The 9,518-nt window shown below is 44.9% G+C and overlaps 1 long non-coding RNA gene across 4 annotated transcripts; it reads right to left on the minus strand.

The window, feature by feature from the left end:
- Window positions 1–374: 374 nt before the first annotated feature.
- On the minus strand, window positions 375–8,858 carry LOC147652588 (uncharacterized). Of its 4 annotated transcripts, none has more exons than XR_015288339.1 (5): window positions 8,750–8,858; window positions 7,416–8,615; window positions 6,503–6,575; window positions 3,476–3,568; window positions 375–2,393 (listed from the first exon to the last, which is right to left on the minus strand). It is a non-coding gene; the product is annotated as an uncharacterized LOC147652588 (long non-coding RNA). The 4 variants fall into 4 exon arrangements; XR_015288337.1 differs by having other exon boundaries at window positions 3,476–3,572; XR_015288340.1 differs by having other exon boundaries at window positions 3,476–3,587.
- Between the last annotated feature and the right edge of the window lie 660 nt (window positions 8,859–9,518).

Below are 9,518 nucleotides of genomic sequence, written 5' to 3' on the forward strand. Positions count from 1 at the left end.
AAAAGAAAATATTTTTAAGGACATTTTAATGCACCTAAGGCATACGTCCTTCTATGAGCATGGCATTGTTTTTCTTTTCACAGAAGTGAGCTGTGCTGCTCTAAGAGGCTGAGGTGTGCTTTAAAGGGCTTCATACTTGCTCAAAATCCCCTGAGAATGCCATGAACTGGTGGCTGCTTCAAGGCCAGGTCACAGCCCCTGTTCAGAAGACTCTCCTTTTGGAGGCTTGTTGCACAACCCCAGCCAAAGCACTGTGATGTTCCCTGCCAGGCTCTCAGGCAGCGAATTAGCAAGAGCACAAGCTGCCTCACACAGGGAAGTCAGGTGAAATTCAGTGTTTATAAAGAGCAAACAGAATGTCCCTGGGCAGTATAAAATATTAACTTTTTTCTTTTATTGACACTCGCAGGAACAGTTAATGCTTGGTTTGGATAGAGCTGATGACACTGCTGTTGCTCATCATTTATCATCTCTAGATTATTGCAGTTGCAAATCATTTGGCAGATTTCTCTCTTTTTTTCCTGCTCCACAGACGGCAGTGTCCATGGAGCATGACACCCTTGCAGGCATCTGACTGTGAGGCTGGAAGCTTGAGGACTCTTGGGGATAAAATGGCCCTCAGTGTTATCTGACCCCTAATGTTCCTGGACTGATGTGCCGTAATTTGCACAGTTCTCTCTGACAAAAACTCCCTCTGCTGGGATCTCAGCTTGCAGAGTGTGCTGCTTCAGAGAGCAGCCTGTGCCTGTGAAGAGCCATCACACCTTAGGGTGTAATTTTATTGCTGTGCCACTAAATGTTTGTATTATCTCCGGTTCAACCTCTCCCAGGGTGGGGGTCTAAGGCACTTAAGCTGTAGCTAGACTAAGGGAGCACGGAGTAAGCCCACCACTATAATTTTATGTGAAAGGAAATATGCAGAAGCTGCACTTCTCCAGCTGATGTCCTGTTTTTTTTCCAGCTAACAGAGCTGAGCAGCTCCTGCAGCTGCAAACGAGGGTGTTTCCAGTCCCAAGACACGCTGAATCAATCAATGTGCTGTGCTCCTCTGCTGGCTTATTAGCAGTTAAAAACTAAGAAAACACAATGTCTTGCCCAAACACCTGCCTCCTTTGCCTTCCCCTCAGCACAGCAACAACCCCCACCATGGACTAGCCCTCATCTGGCAGCCTGAGGGGAAGCACAGGTCAAATTCTTTTTGCACGATGAGTTGTAACCCTGTGATCTCTAATAGGATTATACTGGGGGAAAAGGACAGGACTCAGCCTTGTGATTGCAGAGCAACTTGTGATTCATGGACATCAGTGTGCTGTCTGGGGACATCCTGGGCATGGCTGATGACTTCTCCTCCTTGCATGAAGATCTCTTTGTGCAGAAGCACGGGGTTTGTTCAGCTGTCCCTAACCTCAGTCCCTGACCCTACATGGCCAATGCTGTCCAGCTGCCTGGGGCTGGGCCAAGTCCAGAGCAAGGATGGAGCAGCCAGTGAATAACAGAGGTGACCAGCCATGTTCTCTCTGGCCTTTTGCCCTGGGGTTAACTGGCTTTCTAAGTGAATCACTGTATGGTTCGCTCTTCCCTCCTAACCCTTCAGCTTTTCCTGCCTTACAGCTCTCCCCAGAAGCATACTTTGGTGACAACATGCAAGCTGGCAAAGCTGGCATGTGCTGCAGCACTGGTGACTCTCAGAGGAAATCCTGGGAACAATTTCTCTTTTCTCCTGCACGCAACTTTTTTTTTTTTTTTTTTTTCTGTGAAACTTAGAAGACCAGTGCTATTTTTGAAGCCCCTTTCTGGCTGAAACTGGCTAATAAGGTTAATCATAATGAGGGTAGTCCACAAGATCCCATGGAAGCTCCATAAGAAACTAAAGGTCTAGAGCATACCTAAAATTAGGTGGAGTGTGATGTGTTAGGAAGCAGGGCAGGTTTACAAGACAGAGACAGAGCACATACCCCTCTCCCAGGGGCATCCCTCAGGACTGCCCTCACAGCCAAATAGCCCATTCCAGCCCTCAGCTAGAAGCTCTTCCCCCTGTTTGTGCTGGGTCTGTACTGAAGGATAAAGACCCAGGCACCGCTGAATCATGCATTTGCCACCTCCCACCATCACTAATGCACCATACACCACTCAGGAACGAAGGTTCGGGGTTTCTAGAAATAGAGTGAAATAAAATATCATGTCATCTGCCTGAAGATTCAGCAGCCCACATGTTCTCCCACACACGCTGCTATGGAGGCACCATCCCAGTGCTTTGGGCAGTCCTCGGGCTGCTCCTCTGGGAGCAGATCAGATTCAAGCTCCAACTCCGGAGCACAGGTGTGCTGCAGAGACAGGCACTCACACCAGCAACGTTCATCAGGGGTACTGCTCCTTTCTGCATCGGGGCAAACCTGCAGGAGGTCAGGACAGAGGAGTGTCACCAGTAATATTACAAGTACAGCTTCTTTTTTCTCTTGCAGGAACGGGATGATCTTGCTGTAACCAAACCTGAATTCAAGCCCCTCTTCTCAATATACCCCACCCCATCACTGCAAAATACAAAAGCTGGTAAATAAAATTCCTAATGTATTCTACTAGGGAGAAGAGTTTCTTCAGAAAGTGTCTATTTAGATAATCTCTGCAGTGTTCAGATACCATGGAAATTAGTAAAGAATAATATCATTGTGTGCCTGCTGCACTGCAGCTTTATGTATCACTTACTGTTGCTAAGATTAAAACTCTTCTGGGGTCTCTTCCCCCAGGCTTGCCCCAGTAAGTTGATATATTTTGGGATCATTTTGCACTTTCCACAGATTTCACCATCATATTGTTTCTAACCATCTTTCCTTTCCCTGAACCCACAGTTCCTCACTGTCCAGCACTCTCCAGGAACAGCTTCCAGGTAATGCCTATTCCCTCATTTGGTTCCTGCACGGGGATTTTTCTGAATACAGATTGCAGACTATTTAACATTGCATATCTCATCATTGCTCCCCAATTCCCTTGTGCTCTCCAGTGATACCTTGCTTCCAGCTATCCTATATTAGCAGAACTTTGGGCAGTTTTAAAAATGGCTAAGTCTGTGTCAGAACCAAGGCAATTTGAATCATCTTTGATGAACTGAGACCCAAATATATTCCACCTTATCACATGCTCCTTGAATCTACTAAGCTTGCAATTTTACATGGTAGATTCATTTAAAATTCATTTTACTGATGCTTATGTACATTTGCTAGACTGCTTATCCTGTATTCTGAGGAAACTGCCTTTTAGGCAAGCTTCTGCTGCTGGCAAGTCTGAAGAACCAAGTCCAAAAGGGTTTAGTTCACTCCCAGCCCTGCAGTGGTTCACTCATTAGAAGCAATTTCATCTCAGTCTCCAACTTCATGCTGCCTTCTGATGGGTCACAGGCATGTTAGAGACCCTTGTCTTCTGCTTTTTTTTGGGGGGGATCAGTTGATTGTGATGGCCAGCTCCCAGCCCCAGTACTCGCCTTGCCAGAGTCCTGCAGGAATATCTGATTTCTTCCCAGCCCTGGCAGCTATTGGGGGGCTCAAATCAGGCAGGTGGGCAGCATCCAGAGGACCTGCCTTGTGGGATAGAGACTAGGCTACAGATTTACTTTCTATAGCTTTCTAGCATATTCATCTGATGCCAAAGAAGGCATGCATTGTTTTCTTTAAGCACTTGAAGTATTAGGAAAAAGCTTTGGACTGTCTGTAAATACGTGCAAAATATTAATTTTTCAGCCTTGCTGAAGATTTTTATTTTTTTAATGTGTTATTCAGGGAGTAGCCCAGTCCAAAAACCTCTCCAGATGTAAAGAAATACCAGAACAGACAAGAATAATGGGTGACTTGGGCTTTATAAAGAGTGCATTATCAAAACACATGGTAGGTCCTAGCCCAAGAGCAGCTGGCCATGAGTACATGCATGTTGAAGTGGCAGCTGCACACCTCACAAGGTGAGGGGTATTTGCTTGCCTTGTGCTTCCCTCACTTTGCAGATTCCCAACCGATCAGGGTTTGTCAAGAATATGGGTGTCCTAGATGGGAAGCAATAGAAAGACCGAGAGGGCTGCAGAAGGGAAGGTGTTTTATTGCCAGAGAAGAGCAAATCACAAAATACTCAGATTCAGAACAGGGTGAGGGTGAAAAATCAGTGACAAAAGGGATCTGTCTCCATGCAGACAGCGACTGGTGATGTACCACAGCCAGTGATGGAAGATGACCTTTTAGATACCCCCAAGTCCTCTGCTCTTCCCCTACAGCAATTCAGGGCATTCTGTTTGCATAAGTAGATTTGTAGGTAAAGACCAACTCTCTCAACCAGCTACTGCAGTGAGTGTTTAACAGGAACTCCTGGATCCTGAGACCCCTGGTGCCCTTCAGCCCTGCCCCAGAAACACGGCACATGCACCACTGCAGGCATGTGTCTTTCAACACGTGCCAAAAGCATGTCATCAAAGTATTTACAATCATCTACTGTGGCTTCTAAAGCAATAAAAATGCCAAAGAAAGCTTTCCTGCTGTAACCATCTTCAAAATGCTAGAGAATTTGGACTATTAACCTTCTTACTTTTGGATGCTGCAAGCATTTAAAGATCTGCCTGGCTAAGCAACCTTTCATTAGCTAATGTAGCTGGAAGTTAGTGGAGGTAGATGAACTAACTAAGCAGAATGCAATGAAGGACTGCAAAAAAGGTCAAGGCAGACTGCTAAAAACAAAGCAGCCTTATCTCGCAATTTCTCATCAAAGCTAACACTCATTACATATGTTATTTCTCCAAAGGAAGCAAATTTCTCTGATTGTGCTGACATTTTTCTCTTTTTTTTTTTTCTTTTACTGGGGTGTTTCAAAGAATAATTTTTACTCTGTCTATGAGGTAGGTTCAAAGATTTGAGGTGCTGTCTCCTAAGCTGTGGGCAAAACTTGAATCACTTACAAACAGAGGACTAAGGCTCAAGGGGTTAATGCTTGTAGCACAGTCCAGTGATGACAGGAAAGACCTGAGAGGGTTTATATGTTATGAAGAGCAAGGACACAATTAGCAAAATACACCAAGATAGAATTAGCATTCAAGGGTAAAGATAGGAAGGAGTTTGAGGAAGGACTTCTTGGCGGTGAGGTATACAAAATTATCTCTCAAAAGTAATGTGACAGAAGCTCCACTGCTTGGTACATTTAAAATTAAGTTGGACAAAGTGATAGTGAGTGAATGAGAGATAACAGTTCTGGTCCAGCAGGAAGGCAGACTCAGGCTATTTTCATCCTCAACTCCTTGGAGCTGGCTGTTAGCATGATTGTTTCCAAGCAGGAAACTAAAAGTGTTCACAGAACAGCAGATAGCAGAGAGCTATGCCTGTATCTACTACCAGCTCTGGCAATTATAGGACAGTTTGCCAGACAGATCTATGAAGAACAGGAAAAAACAGGACTGAGACTGCTTTTGAACTCTATGCTAAATCCTGAAATATAAAACACAAAACAAAATTCTGAAATAAAGAGTGTGTGAGGGAGAAATTTCAAAGTACTTTTTCACTTTGCTTATTAAAGAGATGTGTCATCAATATTTTCTGGAGTCAGACTAAATGAGGCAATTTATTACAGGAGATGATGAAAAAAGGCTGTACTCTTGTGGCAATAGAAGAGTCGGGGCTGGGATGGGATGGGTTCTACCACTGATTTCCTGCAGGACCCAAAGCCACCTCCTCTACCTTCCCCAGAGCAGCCCTGATAACATGACAGTGGGTGGGACTGTTTGCCAGGTTTGCTTCATCTTGTACTTCTTGCTCAAATCCCCCTGAAGACAAACCTCTCCCATCTGGGCTAAATGTAAGTCATGCACAGAAACAGGGACTTTGCTGAAGTGTGGTCAGCAAAATCAGGAGAAGCATTGTTTAGATACTACTCTGGGTCTTGAGATCTTGGTCAGAGTCATCCCAAAGCTGTAGGATAACTTTGATCAGCAGCAGCTCCCAGGGTCCAGCCAGGTGACAGCATCACTGACCTTGCAGGGAGAGGACTGGCAAAATGGAAGTGTATTTCATACTTGACAAATGGTTACTACTAACAGTGATTGTCATCACTTTTTCTCAATCCACACTTCCAAGTCTCAGGCTCACATTGCAATCTGGTTAATGCTCAGAAGGGACAACCAGTCACCTGCACACACACTCCTGTGTATTTTTCTGGGAAAGTCACCCAGTTGTAACAGGAAAAACGGGACAGAACTGAAACATTTCTCAGCTACAAGCCCTGGCCAAGCAGGAGGAACTGTGAAATTATGGGACAGTTTTCAGGCAGAAAGGGCAGATCCCAGTTTCATGTTTCATTCAAAACTAGGTTATGTAGAGCCCTGGAGAGCCCACTCTCCAGGCAACAGTCTTCAAGTTCAGAAGGCAAGAAAACAGAACAACAAAAATTCACCATACACACCCCTCATTTCAATTTCCTAAAGTTCCACAAAACCATGCATGTGGAAGCCTGGTTTATGCAGTGGAGGCAATTTTGTCCATACCATATCTGTGCTTGTTCTCCTGGAAAACCATCTGGAAGTAGCTGGTACTGTGTTTTCTGCTTGGCTTTCATGGCTGAAAGAGTAAAAAAACATATTTGTCATATATATATTGGCATTCTTATTACCTTTGCAATTAATCTCACTACCTCTCCTGGCTAAGCAATTGCTTTCTGAGGCAGCTGACTGTACCCAATTAAGGAATAAGCTGTGTATATGAAATCACACGTTCTCTCAGGAAAGGGGATTTTAAACTAAAGTTTCTATTAAGTGAGGCTGGAAGGAAATCTATCCTGGCATTTATCTTAATGGTCTTTTGAATGTCACCTTTCCATTTAGATCCTCTTGTGATAATCAGGGGCTTCCCACTGACACACAGAGGCTTTGGCAGCTCTTTTCATAATACCTGTCCCTTCTGGCAGTGCTCTAATTCAGGCAGTTTGAGTGTCTATGCAAAGAAAAGCAGCGCTTATTAAAAGGAGCACACAAACTTCATCCACTCTGAGCCTCATACATTAACCCCTGGTGAAAAGGATTTCCAGTTCCTCTTCATGGAAGTGGAGGCTTATGAATACTGAAAACCCAGTGGACAGTCTGTTACTTATGCCATGTCCCCTAGCCTTCCTCTAGGACAATAGAAAGCCTCAATTAGAAACAAAACGAATCAGTAAAATATCAGACAGTAAAATGATCAGGCATCAAATATCTGAGGATTATTAATGATGCACAAGTAATTTCAGAGCCACAGAATGGGTCAGGTTGCAAGGGACCACAGTGGATCATTTGGTCCAACCTTAATGCTCGAGCAGGGTCATTCTAGAGCACAGGGCACAGGACTGCATCCAGGTGTTTCTTAAATATCTCCAGTGTGGGAGACTGCACAACCTCTCTGACACCTGGTACAGTGCACACTCACCCACAGAGTAAAGAAGTTTTTTCCTCATGTTCAGGTGGAGCTTCCAGTGCATCAGCTTCTGCCCCATTACCTCTTCTCCTATTGCTTTGGCACCCCAGAGAAGAGCCTGGCTCCATCTTCTTGGCACCCTTCCTTCAGATACTGACAGACATTGATGAGGTTCCCTCTCAGTTGCCCCTTCTTAAGGCTGATCTGGTCCAGCTTCCTCATAAGAGAGATGTTTCTATCCCCTCTTCATCTTCGTAGCCCTTCCCTGGATCCTCTCCAGAATCTCCCTGTCTCTCTGTACTGAGCAGCCCAGAACTGGACACAGCACTCCAGCTGTGCCTCACCAGGGCTGAGCAGAAGGGCAGGATCCCCTCCCTTGACCTGCTGCCAATGCTCTTCCTAATGCACCCCAGGACACCATTGTCATTCCTGGCCACCAGGGCACTGCTGGCTCAGGGACAGTTTGCTGTCCATCAGGATCCCCAGATCCTTCTCTACACAGCTGCTTCCCAGCAGGCCTCCAGAATGAGGTACCCTTTCCCTTTCCAGGGACTAAGATGAGGCTGAATGGCCAGTAGTTCCTTGGGTTCTCCTTCTTGCCATTTGTGAAGGCTGAGGTGACACTCACTTTCTTCCAGTCCTTCAGGAGCCTCTCCTGATTGCCACAAAGGTGATGGCAAGTGGCCCAGTGTGGTATCTGCCAGCTCCCTCAGCAGTTGTGGATGAATCCTGTCCAGGCCCATGGATTTGTGGATGTCCTCCAACCCAATCCTCTTCAGCTGAGGGAAAGTCTTCCAACACTGTTGTACCCTGGGCTCCCAGGTCAGGGTTTCCTGATGGCTGGTCTTGCCAGTGAAGACCAAAGCAAAGAATTCATTCAGTGCCTCTGTTATCAGGGCCCAGCCTTCATTTGCCAATAGGCTTGTGTTATCCTTAATTTTCCTTTTGTTATTGATGTATCTTTCCTGTTGTCCTTGACATCCATAGCCACAATTAATTCCAGATGGACCTCAGCCTTCTTTGTCTTGTTTCTACTTATTCTGCCAGCCTTTCTATATTCACTCCAAGTGTCCTGACCTATTTATTCTCATCTAGAAGGATGTATCCATTGCAGTTGCATGGCATTATCAGTCCTGTCTGACATAACCTCTCTGGACCTTTAAAAATTCTTCATTCAACTGCTTCTTGAAGGTAATTTTCTTCCTGTTCCTTCTACAAAGACAAAACAGCAGGTACTGCCTTTTATTAATGTATCAATTTTAATATGTCTGCTACAAGATCCATTAAAAATGCACCCTCACTGGTAGCAACAGTGAGTTAAAGCACCCTGCCTTAACCCTCCTCACCATCACATCATAGTCCTTCTATGACTTCTGAAAAAATACAAGTAAGCAATGCAGGGTGGGCAGTAAATCCTTTTATACCTCCTATCTGATTATCTGCCATTACAAAAACAAGTTTCCAGGGATGAGTGCTTACCCTAAAGAGGGCAACGAGGCAAAGGAAGAAACACACCTGTTACTCCTTCAAGCAACGGTGTGGTCAGGATGGCTTCCCCTTCCTTCTCTTCAGAGCCTCACCTGAGAGTGATTGTGTTGATCATTGAGAGCTGTGGGCAATTAATCTATCAGGGCCTTATTTTGGCAGCACTTTGAACCACTTTTGAGCATTTGCAGGGCACCTCACCTTGCATAAACTGATTTAGCTCTATTGCAATGTGATGGTCTGGCCTAACACAAATGAAAAAGTAAGCATGGCTGCATGTTGAATGGAGAGATCATGCTGAATTGCAATGTAATCCTTCTCTAATACTGATGTGGAAGCACAGTCCCAGCTTCACAGGGTACAGACAACCAAGAGCACAGAGTTGCTGATTAAACAAATAAGCCAGCTCTGATGAGCAGAGAAATGCTGAACTCTTCCATCAGCAGTTCACTGAAGGAAGCTCTCAGCACACAAAAAACCAGATGCCAGATGCCCCCCAGAGCAGCGCAACGATATAGAGAAAAATTCAGGTGATGGATGGATATCTAAAGCAGTAAAAAAAAATAAAAATCTATTTCCTTGCACCACTTTAGAGCAATAAAGGAAGTACATCTGACACAAAAACTGGCC

The sequence above is a fragment of the Cyanistes caeruleus genome, chromosome 6 (genome assembly GCF_971803275.1).
Source record: "Cyanistes caeruleus chromosome 6, bCyaCae1.hap1.1, whole genome shotgun sequence".
NCBI classification, from domain to species: Eukaryota; Metazoa; Chordata; class Aves; order Passeriformes; family Paridae; genus Cyanistes; species Cyanistes caeruleus.